This window comes from Lissotriton helveticus, chromosome 7 (assembly GCF_964261635.1).
Source record: "Lissotriton helveticus chromosome 7, aLisHel1.1, whole genome shotgun sequence".
NCBI classification, from domain to species: domain Eukaryota; kingdom Metazoa; phylum Chordata; class Amphibia; order Caudata; family Salamandridae; genus Lissotriton; species Lissotriton helveticus.
Genome location: NC_136068.1, coordinates 773,937,971 through 773,959,380, shown reverse-complemented (window position 1 = coordinate 773,959,380; position 21,410 = coordinate 773,937,971).

Here is a 21,410-nt window from a genome sequence, read left to right as displayed (position 1 = left end):
CCACGCTCCGTCCTCTGCTCTCGGGTCTTTCGGCTTCTAGTACGCTCTCCTCACTTCTCCAACTCTCTCCTCTTCTCCACTCCTCCTCGCTGCTTCCCGCCTCTCCACTCTCCTTCACACTGTCCGCTCCTCCGGTGTAGTAACACACCCCTGGACTTCCGGCGTCACCTTTAATCTGGTTACGAGGCTCCTCCTCCAACAGACTTCTCGTCCACTTAAAGGGTCCCCAGTCCTCTTCCTCTTCGTCGTCACAGCTGTATCTCTCCGGTCCCGACCATCCTGGGGGCTGCTGAGGCTGGGGAGAAAAGAGGGGTGGGTCGTACATGATTAATGGGGACCCCTCTGCGGGGCGGATTAGCGGGCCCAGGTTACATACCATCCCCCCTGAACACTTCCGATCGGGAAGTGGATTCCGAGAAGAAAGTCGTCTCCCTTATTGTCAACCCCTTTCATGTGTCTGATGTGAAAGGCATACGGCTGAAGGGCCAGGAACCATTGCATGACCCTTGCATTATTGGACTTGTTGCGCGCCATCCAGAGAAGAGGGGCATGGTCGGTATAAAGCGTGAATGGGCGTCCCTCCAGGTAATAAGACAATTTCTCAACCGCCCACTTTATAGCCAGACATTCCTTCTCAACGGTAGGATATTTGAGCTCTCTCGGAAACAGTTTACGACTTATGAACAAGATGGGGTGATCAGCGCCATCCCCACCCACTTGAGACAATACTGCCCCGATACCGTAGTCCGAGGCATCGGTATGTAGAGCAAAGGGCCGTGAAAAGTCAGGCGAAGTGAGTATCGAGGTCGAGGTGATCGTGCGTTTGAGGGAAGTAAAGGCGTCGGACATGGCCGGGGTGGGGGTCTGTAAGGCCGACTGTTTCACCTTTGTCTGGAGGGCGTCCGTAAGGGGGGCCGCCAGCTGCGCAAACCCTGGTATAAACCTCCTGTAATAGCCAATGAGGCCCAGAAACGCACGCAGTTCTTTTTTTGTTGATGGGAACGGGGTCTCGGCTATGGCCCTCACTTTCTCCACTTGGGGCTCAATGAGGCCGTGACCTAGTACATAACCCAGATACTTCACTTTCTGGCATGCGATTCTTGTCTTCTTGGCGTTTATCCTCAGTCCGGCCTGGGCTAGGGTTTCTAATACCTGTTGTAAGTGTTGCAAATGCGTTTGCCAATCCGGACTGAAGACGACAATGTCATCCAGGTAGGCTGACGTAAAGTCCGAGATGTCTTTTAGAACAGTGTTCATCAATCTTTGGAAGGTGGCAGGCGCGCCATGTAGGCCGAATGGGAGAACCGTAAACTCGAATCTCCCGTCTTCAGTGGTGAATGCGGTTTTGTGCCGATCTTCTTCTTTTAGAGGGACCTGCCAGTATCCTTTGGTTAGGTCGATGGTGCTTATGAATTTGGCTTCTCCCAATTTCTCGATGAGTTCAGCTATTCTCGGAATGGGATAAGCGTCGAAAGTGGAAATTTCGTTCAAGGCTCTGAAGTCCATACAGAACCGCCGTGTCCCATCTGGTTTAGGGATCAGGACTATGGGACTTGACCAGTCGCTGTGGGATGGTCGAATCACCCCTAGTCTCAGCATTTCTTCTACTTCTTGACGGATCCCTTTCCTCCGAGCTTCCGGTATCCTGTAGGGTTTGATCTTCACACTCTTCCCAGGCACTGTATTGATGCGATGTTCGGCCAGTGAGGTCTTTCCGGGTAGATCGGAGAACACCGTGGCATGCTTTTGCAACATCTTTGTAAGGTCTTGTCTCTCGGCTTCCCGTAGATCCTCGTTGACCACGAGTTGAGCGAGGGTATTAGCAGGGTCGATTTTTCGATGTTCTGCCAGTTGGATCTCTGCCGGGGGGCTACCAAGCCATTTTTTTAACATGTTTATGTGGTTCACCTGAGATTTACGGGGCCGTATCTGAAGTCTGTAACTGGTGTTGCCAATCGTTTCCACGACTTTATACGGTCCTCCCCACTCCGCCTTGAACTTCTGAGTCGAAGAGGGCAGAAGTACCAGAGCCCAGTCTCCTATGGAAAGTTTTCTCCATTTCTTTCCCTTATCGTAAATAGTCTTTTGTTTCTCCTGACTCTTTTCCAAGTTGGCAAACGCCAAGTCTCTTAATTTGCCAAGTTTGGACCGAAGGTTTCGGGCGTACTCCAGGGTCTTGGCTACCTCCTCCGGGGTCTCCTTCTCCCAGGCCTCCTTGGTCATGTCTAACAGGGAGCGAGGCTGGCGACCATAAAGCAGTTCGAACGAGGAAAACCCTAGGCTGCTTTGTTTTTGCCCTCTGATGACGTATAGCGCTAGGGGGAGTATCTGGTCCCACTCCGTACTGTTTACCTCCAACATCTTACGCAGGGTAGTCTTCAGGGTGCGGTTGTACCGCTCCCCTAGTCCGTCCGTTTGGGGGTGATACACCGCGGTGCGGATTTGATGTATGTGTAAGAGGGTACATACTTCTCTCATAAGCCGAGACACAAAGGGGGTCCCTTGGTCTGTTAAGAGTTCCTTCGGGAAATCCACTCTGGAGAAGAGTTCCAGCATTTTATCAGCGACGTTCTTCGTTGTTGCCGTTGTGAGGGGAAATGCTTTGGGAAATCTGGTGGAGTAATCTACCACCACTAGTACATATTGGTGGCCTTTCCGGGTCTTGGAGAGAGGCCCGATGAGGTCCATCCCCACTCGTTCAAAGGGGACTCCTATGATCGGAAGGGGTTGCAACGGAACGGCGGGTGGTCTGGTCATGTTTCGTTTTTGACAAACGTCGCATTCTTGACAATATGCCATGGCATCCTTATAGATCCCTGGCCAGTAAAAGCATTTCAGGAGATTCTGTGTTGTTTTTTCAGCTCCTGTATGACCTGCTACTAAATGCGAGTGGGAATAGAACAGTACTTGCTCCCGGAATGGCACGGGTACCAGCAACTGTTCGGGTTCCTCCTCATTCCCCTGTCTGTATAATAAGTCGTTCTTAATGAATAGGCGAGGATATACGATGGGATCTTGATCCTGGTGTTGGTGCGCTTTCTCCCAGGCATTGAACAAGGTCGCATCATTGGCCTGGGCGAACTGAAAACTCCTGTCCAGAGTCCAGGGTTCTGGTGAGACCAGAGCGTCCAAGGGCTTCCCTCTCATGGAGGGTTTTTTTTTCTTTCCCATAGTCTCAATGCTTTGTTTAAACATGTCTAGAAAGGCCGGATTATCCGTTCCGATTATCAAGTCCTCTGGTAGGGAGGACAGCACTCCCACTTTGACTCTGTATGGGTTTCCCTTAGGGGGGACCAACGGGAGAATGGCCACGGGATAGGGTTTTACGTCCCCGTGGACACACCTGATGTACACCTTCTCTTTGTGCAGAACCTGGTGTGGACGCACATGGTGGGCCTGGACTACGGACTGGCGACATCCGGAATCGAGAAGGGCTTTTACAGGATTACCATTCACATCCATACTCACTCGATATGCTCGTCCCATCTCAGCCGAGTATAAGACAGTCCGAGGTAGGTACCCGACCTCCATAGGTTCTTCCTCTTGTTTCCGACGTGGGCAATGACGAGCAATGTGTCCCCAGGTGCCGCAATCGAAACACTGTGGTCCGCTGTGTGGTAGGGGCTCCGGCCTCCAAGCCCTGTTCTTCGGCGGCTCCGGAGGCTTCACAGGTCTCTTCTCTGTCTTGAAGGGGAGTTTCTGTCTCTCGGACTTCCCCGCCCCAGGCGGTCTCTGTTGCACTCGGGAAAAGGTATTCGCCATCTCAACTGCCTGGCTAGTGGTCAGGTCGTGATGTTTTTTTAACCACCTTTGGGTAGAGAAGGGCAGAGCCTCTAGAAACTGCTCGAGATAAATGCGATCCATTATCTCTTCTTTCGTGCTCTCATTGGGCTTAAGCCACTTATCCGCAGCTATCTTCAGGCGGACGAACAATGTTTTAGGCGTCTCCCCCGGCACTCCTCTTTCCCTTCTGAACCGGAGCCTATACGCCTCTTTGTCCAGTCCTAGATGGTCCAATGTAATCTTTTTAATGTCCGTATATGAAGTGTCTCCGCGGGGGTTCGCCACCTGTTAGGCCGCTGGGGCCTCTCCAACCAGTAACGGGGCCAGAAAGAACGGCCATTTCGCTCCTGGCCAACCCCACGCTCTTGCTGCCCTCTCAAAATTGAGAAGGAACGCGTCCGGGTCCTCCCCGGGCTGGTATTTCTGTAGGGACACCCCATCTATGCTATGAGGAGTTCCGCCAATCGCTACAGAGCTGGATGGTAGCGGAGGATCCAGGGCCCGGGCTACAACAGCCGCTTTGATAATCTCCCTGTCGGCTTCTGCAGCACGCAGCTGCTGCTCAGCAATCCTTTCTAGTCTTTCTTGTCCGTGTACAAGAGCTTGTACGACTTCATCCATCTTTGTTTGACAGACGGAGGTTATGCCCGCATTCTCCACCACTGTAACCTCGGGGCTAGGAATAGGCAGTAGGCGGGTTTTTGTTGCAGTCTGTTTTATTTTAGATAACAGCGTGTCAGTACAGGTCTTTCTCGTTGATCCCCTACGGGGTGATCGGCTTCTCTCCAGCTGGGTCTTCCGGAGTACTCCCTCCTCCCTTCTTCGGACGGGGCTCCTCCTTCTGCTGGGCTCCGGAGGCTCCGTTATGTCCGCTCTCGCCGAACACCGAGGGAACAAGCAGAAAAGAGGACACGTAAGTATTCAAGCCATGCAGATTCGGTCTACAGAGGGGGCTGGGGAGTGTGAAGGAGGTGAGGGATACACCCTGTGCAATTTAAGTAACCGAGCGTGACAGGTACACAACAGTGTGAATACAGGTGCAGGGGGGGGGGTCCAGACCTATCTATGCAACGGGGTTATCAAGTTAGGCATCTGCCTTTCTTCCACCACCCCAGGAAGCGTACACGTACCTCTGCTAGCCGTACCCCTCCTGGCGTACGGCTGGGCGGATCGCGGTGTTGGCCTCCGGGCTTAGCTGGTCCTGCTGTTTGGCGTCCCGTACTTCCAGAGACCTCCTCGGATCCCGCTGGGTCTTGAGGTGCTGCGCTCCGTCCTCTGCTCTCGGGTCTTTCGGCTTCTAGTACGCTCTCCTCACTTCTCCAACTCTCTCCTCTTCTCCACTCCTCCTCGCTGCTTCCCGCCTCTCCACTCTCCTTCACACTGTCCGCTCCTCCGGTGTAGTAACACACCCCTGGACTTCCGGCGTCGCCTTTAATCTGGTTACGAGGCTCCTCCTCCATCAGACTTCTCGTCCACTTAAAGGGTCCCCAGTCCTCTTCCTCTTCGTCGTCACAGCTGTATCTCTCCGGTCCCGACCATCCTGGGGGCTGCTGAGGCTGGGGAGAAAAGAGGGGTGGGTCGTACATGATTAATGGGGACCCCTCTGCGGGGCGGGTTAGCGGGCCCAGGTTACACACCCCCTTTATTAAACCAAAAGGCATGCTGCAAAACAGAAATCCGAATTTCTACTGTCCGATATGGAGTGTACACCGCAGGAGCATCAGCGGGAGTGTAAGTGTGAAAAACATCAGAATTAGCATCCACTGCGGGAAATGTGACCCATGAGAAGTACAACTCAATTGGGTATGCCACGTCAGCAGAGACCACAAAAACCACCGTCTGTCCCTCTAGAGAAACGAGATATTCCTGCAAATGATTACGCACAGCTATACGACTGTGTGCCGGGATATCAACTGCAGCCATATAGAAAAAGTAATAGAGAAGTGCAATACAATACTATAACGCACAACTGGGTAGTAATTCAAAAAAGAAACCTTTGAGAAATATCAAGCTTGAAACAACCTCTGTAAATATAGGTAGGTTTTTTATCCGTCACTACCGTCAACTGGAAACGATAGTGAGGGGGGTGTAGACTGATATAAGCACTACTCAAGTGTCTCACAATAAGACCACAACCGTTGGCGGCGCCATGTAATAGGGATTCTGCGCAAACACAGAACTGTGCACAGAGACTTAGGACCTCAGTGAATTAGGGTGTGCCAAAACTCACCTTAGCACCCAAAATCCCCTACCAGACTAGCAATCAGTTTCACATTAGCTCTTCGTCCTATAGCAAAGAAACCAATAATTAGACAACCTAGAACATGCAACTTAGAACCATCTCAGGAATGGTGGGAAGTGAGAACACTCTTTAGTTATACGTTCATACCAGTCCACAACAGGAGTAAAATAGAGACACAGTAAGGTTAAAATGTTTATTTTAACGACGTGATCTTACACACAGTGTTTTAATCAACATCAGCATACATATAGATAATACTAATACGGACAGCTTGGTTACAATTCCATAAAATACAAAAAAAGGAATAATATTACAATGATAGTGCAAACAGGTGATAAAAACACCTATTTAAAGCACCTCCCTATCTAGGAACTATGTATTATAAAACTATAGAAGGTCTCTGGAGTTTTCTTAGGGGGACCCCATTTTCCTGTCCGCTCAGTAAGTGTAAATTACATCAGGATCGGTTAGTCTCTCTTCATGCCTGGAATCTTCCAAGTGTACTCAATTCTGGCAAGTGTGCTATGATAAAGGCGCAAGAATCCTACTCGGCTTGCAGCTGCCAAATTGTTGTGTCTAGAATGTGTTACACGAACACGCCGATAAACAGGCTCACACGTTATGATAACCTTGGCAGCTCAGCACTCTCTGTGCAGACTGGGGACACGATGAATGTCTGGAGATGTCGAAAAACAACCCTCATCTCATGAATAGACCTTTGTGAAAGCTAACTCAGCAAAAACAGCTAAGCAGTGTCGTGTGCAAAAAGCAGCAAAAAGGAAAATGGCATTTAAACTTCTAATAAGTCATGCTAACTTAACATGCACGCAAAAAGAGGCCCATAAACCACACTACACTCTATGTGGCCCATTCAAAAGAGCTATGTCTCCGAAAACAGACTTTGACAGAACGGAAACATCAATGGTGCTCTCCAGCAACAGAGTTAGTTGCCATGTCACCTATGGCAGGTCAGGGTTATTACATGAAGGCTTGCTGGGTATTGAAATCTTTAAGGAGCCCCTGGCATTGATGATCTTTTCAATCGAACCCCCATTCCCGATTTAGACGGTCGCCATCCTAACTGAAGATAACCCTCCCACACAGTATACAAAGGGTTTGCGGATATTCTCCTGGAATGTAGCAGGGATCCGCTAAAAGATTCCCAATAATGATTGGTTACATTTTGTCAAACCTATTTACATCATATGTTGTCAGAAAACATGGGCCTATGAACATATTACAATAAACAGGTTCAGGTAATTGTGTTCACCTGCTGTTGCTCCATCTGCTGGCAGAGGGAAGGGTGGTCTCCTAATTCTGGAAGTGCAGTGAAGAATGTTCAAGTAAAGGAATTGTTTTTTAATCCTCATTTTCAACTGGTGAAGAATTCATACCTCAAAGATTTTGATATAATCTTAATACATTTTTATTATAGTTACTTTGGGGCTCAATCGGTAGGCATTATTGAGGATTTGGATCAAATTCTCTGGGAGAAAATCGGCAGAGAACTGAAGGATGCTTCTCTATTATGGGTGGTTTTTTTTAAATATTACAAAATGTCTCTATAGTGGGAATCATGTGTTTGGTATTTATAATGGGCTGGGTTAGCCTGCTAGTCTCTTTAAACACTCAGCATATGGGGAAGCATTAACAAGGCTAATACTAGTTAATAACTTGACCTTTAAATTGTATTTAATGGTAGAAAGCCAGATAGATATACTCTTGTGGGAGGCAAAGGAACTACTATTGACCATATTCTAGAGTCAGATAGCTTGGCCCTGCTGATAAAAAACTGCAAGGTCTGTCCCTCCCCTTGTAGCAATTGTTATCCCATTGGTGTAATGCTTGCCTGCACGCCTGTAGCTCCCCCTATGCCTAGCAAATAACAGCCTATCTTTTACACCAAAAATAATGGGGTGCAAAGAAAATGGCAACATGTCGATCCTAGCTAAAGTCTCACAGAAGTGATGATCAAAAATTATATGGAAATCTTAAATTGTTTGGGAGAAAACTGTGAGCTAACTACTGTGTGTGAAAGTTTATGAGGATTTGTAATTCAACTTCTGATTCTCTACTGATTAAGAACCCATGGTTGGTACGCCCTGTTTGCACATGATTTAATTTAGTATGTAGAATCTCCTACAGAACTTTAAAAAACATAACACACAAAATCTCGTGGGATCCATTGGATGTGAGGGAGGCCAGGGGAAATTACCAAAAAGTTATTGAAAAAAGAAAGGGTGAAATAATAACCAAGGCTTGGGACGACCTGGAACAAGCAACAGCCCTGAAAGGTAACCGAGCCTTCTGGGAAACAGTGAATAGGGTCTATTTCACCAAAAAGCCAGTCAGGCATTGACTTCCATATAATGGAGCAAGAATGGGTTCCCATTTTGCAAAAATATTTAACCCTGAAATGCCTGGGAAAAATCCAAGGCTTCTTGCTGAGCCCATTGCAACCAGCAAGGCACTAGTTTATTTTAGCTAATCCATTTCTGTAGAGGAAGTATGCACAGCTATACTCCGTTTAGCATCAGGAAAGGCAGCAGGACCAGACAATATACCAGTGGAGTTTTCTAAACACAATTTAGATCTCTGGGCCCTCTGCTCACAAATGCTTTAAGGTCTATAATAGTTGCGGGCCAATTGAGTCATGGAGGCAGTCCGTTACAATTCCTATATATAAAATGGGTGATAAGAATGTTCCATCCAGCCAGGGCCGGACTGGCTACCAAGCGTTTCGGCATGATGCCGAGCTGGAGGCTGATTTAGTTGATGGGGGCCTGCTTGCACTGAACAAAATTCATTTTGTTTTGTTTATTTTGAAGCACACGCAGGTCTCCATCAACTAAATTAGCCCCCACCACAGTGACATCAGCCCCCAGCTCGGCAGCATGCCAAAACGCCTGGTAGCCAGTCCGGCCCTGCATCCAGCAACCGGGCCTTGTGGGCCAATTGAGTCATGGAGGCAGTCCGTTACAATTCCTATATATAAAATGGGTGATAAGAATGTTCCATCCAGCCAGGGCCGGACTGGCTACCGAGCATTTTGGCATGCTGCCGAGCTGGAGGCTGATTTCGTTGATGGGGGCCTGCTTGTGCTGAACCAAATTAATTTTGCTTTGTTTATTTTGAAGCACATGCATGTCTCCATCAACTAAATTAGCCCCCACCACAGTGACATCAGCCCCCAGCTCGGCAGCATGCCAATACGCCTGGTAGCCAGTCTGGCCCTGCATCCAGCTACCGCCCAATTGCACTGCTTGACTCTTCAGGTAAAATCTTTGGCAGGATCATTTTAGAGAAGTAGGAAGCTTCTGCTTTTTTTACCAAAACATAATTTGGGTTATACCCAGGAATGTGTACTACAGAACAAGCACTGAATGTCTCCATAATTTTGGGTAAATATGTCAAGGCCAGGAGATGGGCCATACACATGGCCTTTATGGACCTCTCCTGTGCCTTTGACTTAGTGGTTAGAAATACATTGTGGGACATCATGAGACTTGCGGAAGTTGATTCATCCCTATTGCACTTGTGAAAAAGTCTTCATCAAGACACAAATATGAGAGTATGCTACTCCCAGCCAAGTGACCAGACTCCCCCATCCCAATTTACCCTTGGAGTGAGACAAGGCTGCATCCTGGTGCCCTTTTTATTTCTTTGTTATATTAATTACCCTGACTCCTTTTTATTAGACTGTACCCCTGACGTCCCAAAAATATATTTGCACACAGATCCGGTTTTATTACGATGCTGTCGTCCTGGCTCGAACCCAACATGTTCTGAAAGCTCTTCTATATGGGTTTGATAGTTTTATGAATGGGTTTGACATTAAGGTAAACAATGATAAATCATACATTATAACATGTGGGCCAAAGGCTACCCACTCAAGCTGCTTTTTAGTGGCTGTTCATCAATAAAGAAAACAACGGATTTTAACTATTTGGGCATTCTGTTTAACACCAATTTAAAGTGGGTTGGTCTGATTCTTCAAAACTCCCAGTCATTGGAGGCGGCCCACGAATTCCACAATCCCCCAAAGGAACTGATAATGCTAAACAAAAGTAAATGCTTGTCGGTTGGTACATGCGGTTCAGGAGTCTGGGTTCATACCCTCTGGGTAGCAGAAACCAATTTTGTAGCAAGGCTCTTAGGAATTCTCAGGTCCACAGCAAGTTATTTTATTCACAAATAAATGGGCCTTGATTTGATAGAAGATAAAATAGGCTTTACACACATATTTGGGTGGGTTAAAATCTGGTTCACTCAGGAGCTAAGCTTTACTCTGAGCATATGAGAGGATTGTGTGAAATAGACTAGCATGCTAGATGTCCCTTAGGTCAAGTAAATAAAAACAGACACTTCATGTTTAGGATTTACTAGTTTTTTTGAGAATACTAGCAAGATTGGCTCACGCATGGAGGCTCTGGTAAAGGACACATACCATGCCCATGGAGACAGATTTGAGAAAACTCTGGACATGGTAACTATCCACTTATATATCCCTGTCAACACAGATTTTATTTAACCCGCCATTGAATAAATATGATTCGCTTCCTGATGGATTTCCCCATTACTGGGACAGGGTTTGCTTCATTCACCTCGCTGTCCATGTGATTCAGTGTATATAAAGTTCACCAAGCAATTATGTTATTCTGCACTTTATACTCAGCTTTTAGATCCAGGTTCTTGCACCCATTTTTAGTAGGGAAATGTTTTAAAACTCATCAAGAAAGTTGACTGTTTTTATAAAGCTGTGAGTCTCCTACAATCTGTTTCACAGTATTGAATTTTGTTACCCAGGCAAGGGGTTTAAGAAAAGGTATGCAGTGTGACTCAGTCACGACGTGAAAGAAAGACAATTGATGCTGTGTAATTGAGTAATTTTATCTTTCTGTTTTATTGTGTGTGCTGTGTTTGTAACAAAGCCTGCGTGGTGAACTCCGCTCCATTTGCAGAGTTTTTCGCACTCCACGGAGCTTGTGGAGTTCCAAATAACTCTGCTTCACAGAGCAGAGTTTCTTCCTTGCTTGTGCTCATCAACAGTAAATTGGTGAGCATGAGTGAGGAAAATTTAATGGTAGACTACTTCGCTGCAAGATTTATCAACGCGGGAGGTCGCGGCTGCTCGCTACCGCTCTCGTCAGAAACCTTCTGTTCATGTTGAGAAACCTTCCGCTCGTGTAGAACTTCTACTCGAGCGGGAGGAAGAAGCAGCGCCCTCTTGCACTGTGTGAGATGCAGTTTTCACTGATTTTACAGCGTAGGACAAACACCTGGCAATAAACTTTTGTGCAAATGGCGTTAGGTAACCCACTCCGTCGCCTGCGGAACACCGTGTAGTTTGGTGAAGTTTTTTGTCACTTCATGGAGGTCTACATAGCAAACTCCGCAAACTCCACCCATGCATATTTCTAACTTGTTTTATCTTGTGCTTTTATGGTCCTTTCAAGCTAATAAAGATTATTTGGCTGAGTCCTTTTAGGGCGGAGGAAAGAGACCTAATAGCAATCTTTAAGCTGGAATGCACATTTCCTAAATATATCCTCAACCGTTGGTCTAGTTCTTTCAATTCCTGCTTGTAAGGAAATGGTCATTGGTTGTGTGCCAGATCAAGTAATAAGTCCACATTCGACCACCACCTCATTTTAGCACTTGACTCTCTCAGGGTAGTGGAGCAGAGCAGTCCAAGGTCGGTGGTGTGGGCTAGTAATCACCATTTTCCGGCATGGAAGCACATTCAATAAATAATTGCCCAGTATGTGCTTTTTCTTTTGAAAAAGGAAAGGTACATTTATTACACACACACTAATCAATACTATGCAGTAATTTACAAATATACATAAGCTGGCCAAAATTCTTTTGATGACATTGAGTATTCACCTCTGATCCCCTAGAGAGGCATGTAAACATATCCGATATGTCTATTGACTAGGTCAAAGGTTCAAGATCAACAAACTACATCATTTTAGGAATATATGCAAGAATTAATTTTTAATTTTGTGTAAATGCAGTTATTAATGTTAATAAGGCATATTCACTTTAATCAGTACTCACTATTGTTAGAAATTGGGTTTCTGGTTGGCTGAGGTATACACTGTGTTCAAGCAAGAAAGAAAATCCTAGTCAGGGTAAGTCACAACACATCCTAAATGATCCTGTGCGCACCCTCTGGTAGCTGGGATCAGAGCAGTCAGACCTAAATTACAAAAATCCATTAAGTGGAAGTCAAGATATACATTTTTCAACAATAAAGGTAAAATTACAATTAGAAGCAATAAACGCTTAAATGGGTTAACCAGTCGCTCTCGACTGGGGCAAAGTCATACGTTCTGGCTGACCACAATGGAGCATGGGCCAGATACTGGGCCCACTGAACCAAAGTACCTGGACCTGGGATGCATTGTCATCGCTGAAGATGCGAGGTGTAGACGAAGTGATGCACTGGTGTTGAGCCACGCAGTGGACGAGATCCATCAATTTTCTTCACCCAACTGAGGGGATCCGTAAATTCTGAGTGCGATATGCTGGTTCTGAATGTGATGCATGGGTGCTGTTCCCACAGTAGGCAATGCGTCGATTCGTAAGGTGATGCACTGGTTCCAAAGGCGATGCATCGAGTCCACTCCACGCAACAACGATAATACACTGGTTCCGACACACACAAAGGTGAAGGTGCGCCACTTCCGATGAAGATGTGTGGGTCACTCTGAGCTCAAGTGATGCAGGTCCATTCCTTTTTCACCCAGGTAGTAGAACAATAGTAAGCAGGGCAGCACGGCATGGCAAGAGCACAGCAAGGCAAGAGTCAGCAAAGCTGTAGTCCAGCAGAGTGGCAGTCCTTTCAGCAGCATAGCAGTTCTTCTTCCTTGACGAGTGGTCAAAGCCCAGAAGTGTACTGAGTCACATGTGTGAACTGGTTGTAGTTTAGCAGGGGGGTAGGAGAATGTGTTCAGAATTTGGTCAAGAAACGAATTGTCAGATATTTGGTTCAGGTTCTTACCAGTTCTCATTCACAGGAAGGAAATCGGTATGTTAAAAATTCCCAACTTCCCTTTAGGCCAAGGGAGTCAGCATACAAACCCCACCGACCCAAGTGGGCGAAGGCTGGTTGAATCTTTAGTGTGCCACTTTAAAGCTCTTATTGGTCTTGGACTTTTTTCTTTCTATAAAACAAACCACAGCTTTTTCAGTACTTCAGTAGCAAAGTTAGAAATATGCCTATGTAATTTTTGACCTATTCTAATGACCTCATATCACTTCTTTTGTGCCTGGTATACTGTCTTTTAGAGTATTTCTGAGCTACAATGTAAGCACAATGACAAGAACTTCTTCACATGTCTGTTTAAGGCAATAATCTAGCACTTTTAAGCCATACTTATATATGTATTCTCAAATCACTTCTTGCTTTCATTGTTTCTTTTCCAAGATGCTCATTTCTCGTAGGGAGTTCCTCCTTTTAAGAACATAAACTTCCAAAATCCATTGAGAATTACCAATAGTAAATTAATTGCTTCATATACTACAGATTTTTAAGAATTCAAAATCATTTTCAAATGCTTAACCTAACTGATGGAAAATGTTCATGTCAACAATAATGGTCGTACATGTCTCATGTTTATAATATTCAATGATACTGTTCATGTATTAGTGGCATTTTAGGACAATATTATTCATATCCCCAATGTTTATTTTTTCTTTTTAGGTACTTTTTCCCAATTTTGTCACCATTTTTTCTTTTTAGCTACTTTTTCCCAATTTGTCACCAGGTCAACCGTATGCCACAAACTTCATATAAGTATTACCAACATTATTTTGAGAGTTTAAGTGCCAGCAGCGCGTTACCCAAAAGAAAATTTGCTGCTTTAAATATCTGCTTCATTTTCTTTGGATGCCACATCAGGCTTCTGGCGATAGATGAAGACGGCAAGCCCAACACATTTTGGGAATCCCCGACATTGCTGTGGCATGATCTCGAGATGATGAACACTGGAGAAAAGGACGCTGCAGGCAGCTGAGGCATAAGAGCAAGATGCGAGAAGACCAGAAAACAGCATGCTGCAGACACCGCACAGCGAAGAGCAGGACATCACTCAGGTAGGTGGACTGGAACTCAGAATGATGAGAAATCGTTCATAGTTAAGCACACAATTTTAAAGGGCTGTGTGCTCCGCCTATTTAAGGCACCTCTCTGCCGGACACTATGATCAGAAAGCGCCAAACCATTTGAACAATCTGGCCATAAGGATTAAAATATTTGTGTGGTAGCAGATCCACAGGTCCGGTACAGTCAGCCCTCCTTTATATTTAGTCAGTCCTAGTTTTTTAATGCTAATATGAGGGGTATGTTTTATTCCAAAGAAAATAACTAATCAAGCCTTCTATTACCCTAAAAAATACGTTTTGGGCATCTTGATCAGGGGGTGTGGAGAATTGAAAGTCTACAATTAAGAGTATCTCCATTTGATTCATTTAATTTTGGGCAGGCACTCCCAACCATTTAAAAGTGATCACGTTATTGCTATTAGTGGATAAATGTTTAACCTACAAAGGCCATCTAGCTTCTCCGAAACCCATATCCCCACATATACCTTTGGACTGCTGTTATAGGTAGCCACCAGGCCCCTGCGCTGGGTTCCTGGGGACGAATTAGAAAGTAGGAACTCAGTTTTGATTTATTAATGTTATATCCCCCTACTTCAGCAAAGTTGTTAATTGTTTTAAACAGCACTGCAATTGATTGGGGCTTGGAGAAAATATAGACAAAGAGATTATCTGAAAGGAGTTTCAGTGTTGGTGCACTTGGGGCTATTGCCACTATCCCCAGGGGGCTTCTGATAACTATTGTCAATGGTTTAATGTAAAGATTAAAATAATAAGGGTGACAAAGTGCACCCTTGTCTGGTACCCCTGGAGAGTGGAAATCGCTCTGTTCTTTTCCAGTTAATTAAAAGTGAGAAAATGGCATATGTGTACAGGTTTCTCAAGATACTTATTAACTTGATTGCAAATCACACCCTAGTACTATAAACAAAAAGGACCAGTGAACGACTTGAAATGTATTTTCCCAAACATATCTAAAGACAGAAGTGGCTGGGATTCTGTTCACAGAATCATCATTGATGACTTCAGCCAAGAAATGAGTATTGGTGTATAGCCATCGTCCAGGCATGAAACCGTTTTGGACCCTGCATACAATTTGGGGTACAGCACAGCCAATCTTACAGTGATTAATTTAGCCAGAATTTTGAAATCTGCATTGATAAGTGTTATGGGTCAAATTAAAAAAATCAAACAAATCGGGTCCTTCCCTTTCTGTAAAAAACAGGCAATATTCCCTCTCAAAAAAGAGAGGGAAAGCTATCACCTGATAAAATGTAATTGAAGAATGAATGAATGAATGAATGAGGTTTTGTATAGCGCGACGTTCACTCCAAGGAGCATCTTTGTGCTTAGCGGAAAAAGGGACATCAAGGCGATTTCCACACAAGAGAGGGTGACTGAGTGGGACATTTAAATAAGAGATAGTGCTAGGTGGTCTGGGGTAGCAAAGATCCATGTTTTGAGGAGCTTCCTAAAGGTGGGTTTCGTTTGTGTGCACCTCAGCTGAGTAGGTAGAGTGTGTTCCAGGCTTTTTCCCCTAGTGCTGCGATAGTCTTCCCACCCGGGTTATCAATTGAAATTGGGGACAGCTAGCAGGTTCTCTGATGTAGACCGCCGAGTACGTTTGGTGTTGTATGGCTTGATTTCGAATCTTAGATTTTCTGGTCCAGTTTCGCTTATGTCTTTGTAAGTAATGGTGAAGATTTAAAAAAGAATACTTTTGTGAACTGGTAGCCAGTGAAGCGCTTTGAGTGCAGCTGCTGAGGAAGAGTCCCTGGGGAGTTTGAGTACCAATCTCATCGCAGCATTCTGGACCACCTGCAATCCTTTCACGACCGTCTTTTTCGTTCCTGCATAAAGACTGTTGCAGGAGTCCAAGCAAGATAAAATTGGGCCACTGCAACCGTCTTCTTGACAGGCAGCGGAAGTAGGTCAAAACATTTTCGGAGGGTTTTTATGGTTTGGAAACACATGTCTGCGATGGCAAGTGCTTGCTTGTGAAAAGATAGTGTGGTGTCAAATTGTATTCCTAAATGTTTGACTGTATCTACTGTGTGGGTTGGGCATCAGAGTCTGAGGGCCATCACTGGTTGGGTCAAAATACATTGGACTTTCCAAACAGCATAATTTTTGTTTTGGAGCTATTACATTTAAGATGATTTAGTTTCATCCAATTCATCACTGAGGTGAGACAGTGGTGGAATTTTCTTCCACTGCTGTGGAGTTTTTGTCAAGAGTGAGGATCAGCGGATTGTCATCAGTGTATGCAATTGATTCAATATCAGAAATAGCTATCAGAAGGAAAAGTGGTGTCATGTAAAGATTAAACAGGGTTGGGCTCAGGGATGAGCCCTCGGGGACCCCTGATGACAACTACTTCTCTCCCGAGTTGTAACTTCCCAATGTTACAATCTGATGTCTATTATCTAGGAAAGATGTAATCCAGGCCAGTGCCTTGTTTTTTACACCGCTGTGTTCCAATCTGTCTCTCAGGATATCATGAGAGACAGTGTCAAATGCCATCGATAGGTCCAACAGAATCAGTACTGCCTCCTTGCCCTGATCCAAGGCAAACTTTAGGGTGTAGGTGGTGTGGAGCAGCACTGATTCAGTTGAGTGGCCTGGTCTGAAACCTGATTGCTTGGGATGCAGGGTATTGCTTTCTTCCAGGAAGTCATTAAGTTGGGAATTGACTAGTTTCTCCGCAATTTTACTGAGGCATGGTAGTAGTGAGATAGGTCTGAGGTTGGAAAGAGTGGTGGGGTTGGGAAGTTTCTTTTTTTGGAGTGGCTTTACAGCAGCAATTTTCCAGATACCGGGGATTTTTGCTAGCCTAAATGTGGCATTGATGATCTGACTGATAACGGGGTTTACAGTGTCTATCAATGCATGTAGGATTTTCGGAGGGCACGGGTAGAAGGGTGAGCCTGACTTACAGGAGATGATGGCCTGCCTGGATTGTTCCAGATTTATTTCCTTAAAACATGGAAGTTCCTTTTTTGTTCCTACCGCTTCAGCTTTGCTTGGCTGGGGTGGTAGGTTAATAAAATCTTTTATTAGGCCTTTTTTTTCGAAGAACTCAGCAATGTCATCGCATAGGTCCTGTGAAGGAGGGACTTCTTGATCTAGGCTTGTGGGATTAGTGAAGGATTACACTATATTAAAGATAGTTTTCTGATTGTCATCTGCCTTGTTTATTAGATTAGCATAGTGTGTCTTTTTATCTATTTTAATTTGTTGTTGGTATGCTCTGTGTGCTGATTTGAAAAGCTTCAGATCTTCAACCTCATAGTGTTTCCTCCATTGTTTTTCTGGTTGTCTGCAATGTCCTTTTAAGGCTTTCAAATGAGGGGTAAATGAAGAGGCGGATTTTTTGTCGGTGGTGCTATCCGGTGAGGATAGGTCTTGTGGTTTCTGCCATGCTCTGCAAATTGGGGATTGATAGCACGCTATTCCATTTCCGTGTGGGGCCTGATTTGCTGGAATTTTTCTCCATTCCGACATTATCATAGAAGAATTTGAAGGGAATTAACATAGGGTCTGACCAAGTTATCGTGACTGGAGGGTCAACAGTTAGATCAGCGGCATTAGTGCATATCCCGTCAAGGGTATGCCCTGCATGATGTGTGGTCCCCTGTGTCTGTTGTCTTAGTCCCAGTGTGTTTATGATTTCTATAAATGTTTTTGTATTGAGAGTATCGATAGCTTCAAGGTGAAGATTAAAATCACCTAGGATTGTGAAGAATTGTGCCATGAGTCCCCCCAGCTGCTCTACAAAAGTCACATATCATTCAGAAGGGAACCTGCTATCTCCCACCACTTTTTCCCTGGGTAGATTCCTAATCACATCCGATACCTCTTGATGAGTGTCTTATCTAACCAAACTAACAGCCTCCTCCTCTGACAGTCTTGGAGGTGTACATTTCTATAAGTATTCCACCATTGCTGATCTTGTTGGTTCAGACACTTCAGTATAGCTGTCCTCAAAGTGTTTATGGAAAAGCTGTTCTATTCTCTGGGGATCCTAAGTGAAGCTAAAGGTCTGGGGTCATACAATCTGGTGATCTGAGCTGTAGTCACTCCAGATTTAGGGTGCTATGTCAACATCTTTCCACTGTACTCTTCTTCATAGAGTGATTGATCTATTGTTCTAGAATTAATCAGCTCCATTTCTAGTAAGAAAAGCTTATAACCCTTCTTGTTTTTTTCCCACTGAGTAAACGTTTCATGATTAGGTGCCCTATTCAGTGTGCTTTCTGCTAAGGTTAGCTTATCCTGTCTGGAGAGGAAATCTTGAGTCAGATGTTTTCTATAAGTACTTTTAATGAAAATACGTCCCCTCATACCGATGGATTATATGCTTCCCAAACTGTCTCAGGTGGTTCCAGGCCTGCGTTTCTTTAAAAAAAAGTCAACGTCTTCTCTGTGATAGATGTACATAACTCTTCCTCCGTTAAAAGGGATTGATCTAGCCTTCACCTATGTGTTTCTGAATGCAAAAATAGATCACAAATGAGAGCTGTGTGAACAGCAAAGCAATTAGGAAGACAAGTCCAATGTCCATGTATTCCTAATTAGATGTTAAAAAGAAATCAATTATTGAGGGTAACTGGAAACTTTTTGGAATATAGGTAGGTAGCGAGGGGTTGGATTACCTCCACGATTAGCCTTACATTGTGTTTTAAATGCTGGAAAGCTTGAATCAACTTGTTATTTTTTTATTAACCCCTACCCTTCTGGAAGTGTCCATAGAGATGGAGTGGAGTAGACTGAGATCACCACCAATAATAATGGGGTTAGGGAAATGTATCAACGCCACCCTCAACTGGTAGAGTGGTTGAGGGTTATCGTCAATTGGGTCATAATATGAGACCAATGTGAAAAAGTATGAATGCACTTTAACGCAATAGCCACACATCTGCCAGCTCTATCATGGATGGTTTTATTGAACGAAACAGAGAGTTTGTTTGAGGCTAAAAGTGACACTCTCAGTGTGCATCAGAAGCTGAGGACACTGCCAGCATTTTGAAGGGGGTCCAGAATTGGACCTTTACTTGATCAGAGCTTTTAAGATGGATTGTCTGAAGCAGCAAAAGTGACGAGTTGTTATTGGCTGCCCAGTACAATATTTTATATTTCTTCTTTTAGGGATTGTTATGCCCATTAACATTCAGTGAAATCATTTAAAGCGGGTACATCTAACACAAACAAATAGAGCAAAGAGATACCAATGACCCATCCATGATTGCACTGTCATTTTTGTGCTCTGAATCTGTTTTTCCCCTTTCAACCACCCAAACTCTTTTCACAATTCCTGCTCTTCTATACCTATCATACCTACTCCCCTCAGTACGACCAACCCCTTATTGCTATCAATCCAATGAGAAAGCTGATTCCCTGATCTCTTCCAACACTCAGTCTGAGGAACAAGCTGATTTTTTTGTGCGGAAGGTCGAGATCATTTTTAACAACTTGCCAACTGTCTCCCTTCCAGCAGCCGGCCCACCTATCAATCACCCTGTTGACTTTGATGACAGGCCAAATGTCCCTATAACAACTTTGTGCTCCTTTCCCCTACTTTCGCTTCCTGAGACTGAAGCTCTGTGCCTTAAAATCAAATCAGGCTCTCCAGCTGACCCGCTGAGACCAGATCAGCTTCGTCAAGTTCTTAACTCAACCTCTCCAGCGATAAGGGAATTGGTTAATCTGTCTCTGTCCTTTGCGTTACTTCCAGCAACCTGGAAGCATGCAAAAGTGGTACCGCTTTTAAAGAAGCCATCCTTGGAGCCATCGGACCCGAGCAATTTTCAGCGGATCTCCCAGCTCCCTTTCTTAGCAAAGGTTACTGAGCTATATGTCAACACGGTTTTGGCGGAATTGATGGAGCACAATAAAACGCTGGATCCCTCGCAAAATGGGTTCCCTCCACGTCATAGTACGGAATCAGCATTGTTGGCAGTGACTGAGGATATCTGCAGCTGCCTTGATGTTGGAAACTCGGCGGCCTTAATTCTGTTGGGTTTAAGTGCCGCCTTCAACACTGTTTCCCATGATATTCTTCTAGGTCGGCTACACGATATCGGAGTCAGGGGGTTGACTTTGGCGTGGTTTCAGTCCTTCTTGGAAGGCAGAACTTTTCAAGTGGTGGTACCACATTTCCACTCTCAGGAGCATGTCATCAAGCATGGGGTTCCCTAGGGCTCAATATTGAGCCCTGTGCTTTTCAACATCTATATGCAACCCCTAGCTTTGTTAGCAAAAAGTAGAGGGTTGTCATTGGTTTCCTATGCTGATGACACCCAGCTAGTTATCGTCTTCTCTAAAGAGTGTCAAGCCAATCTCTTGAAATTTGGAGAAGACTTTCTAGCTATTTCTGACTGGATGACGGCAAACTTCTTTCAACTGAATGCCGCCAAGTCGGAAATTCAGGTGATGGGTAGAGACAGGGCCCTCTGGTCGGAAAAGTGGTGGCCTGATAAATTAAAACCTGCACCCTTGTTAAAGAATGCAGTAAAGAACTTGGGATTCTGGATCTATAGCGAGCTCTCATTTGACGTACAATCAAAAGCCTCAGCGGGTTCATGTTTCGGTCTCCTGAGAGGACTGAAACTGCTTCTTGGTTACTTCTCCCCTAATGTACGTCACACTATTCTTCAAGCTACAATTCTATTGAGACTGGATTATGGGAATTCACTTCATATAGGTGCCAAAAAATCCTGTATTTCTCGTCCCCAAAGAATCCAGAATGTGGCAGCGCATGCTCTGTTAGTATTGCCCAAATCTTGTTCAGTTATGAACCTCGTGCCTCAACACCACTGGCTGCCGATAGCTAAAAGAATCCACTTTAAGAGCCCATGAAATCTTGCCACATAAAGGTCCACCGATCCTAGCAGATCTTCTTGTCCGTATTGTACCAAATCGCCCTCTGCGCTCGGCCAAGTCTAGCTCAGTTTGTACTCCTCAATTCCAAAGAGCTAGAGTGGATGGCTGCTCGTTTAAGGTCCAGGCGGCGTATCTGTGGAATTCTCTTCCTATGTCTATCAGAGGCCTTCAGAACCATCTAGCATTGCGAAAGGCCATAAAGACCTGGCTTTTTCCTGCATAGGCCGCTCTCTTGGGTTGGAGTGGTCCAGTGTAATTTGTTGGGGTAGCGCTGGGACGCCTCGTCACTATGCGCTTTATAAAATAAAAAATAAAAAAAATCCCAAAACCCTCTACTCAATTCCCTTCACACCCACTTTGTGAGAGTCCACATTCCTCTCACCAAACTCCCTCCCAT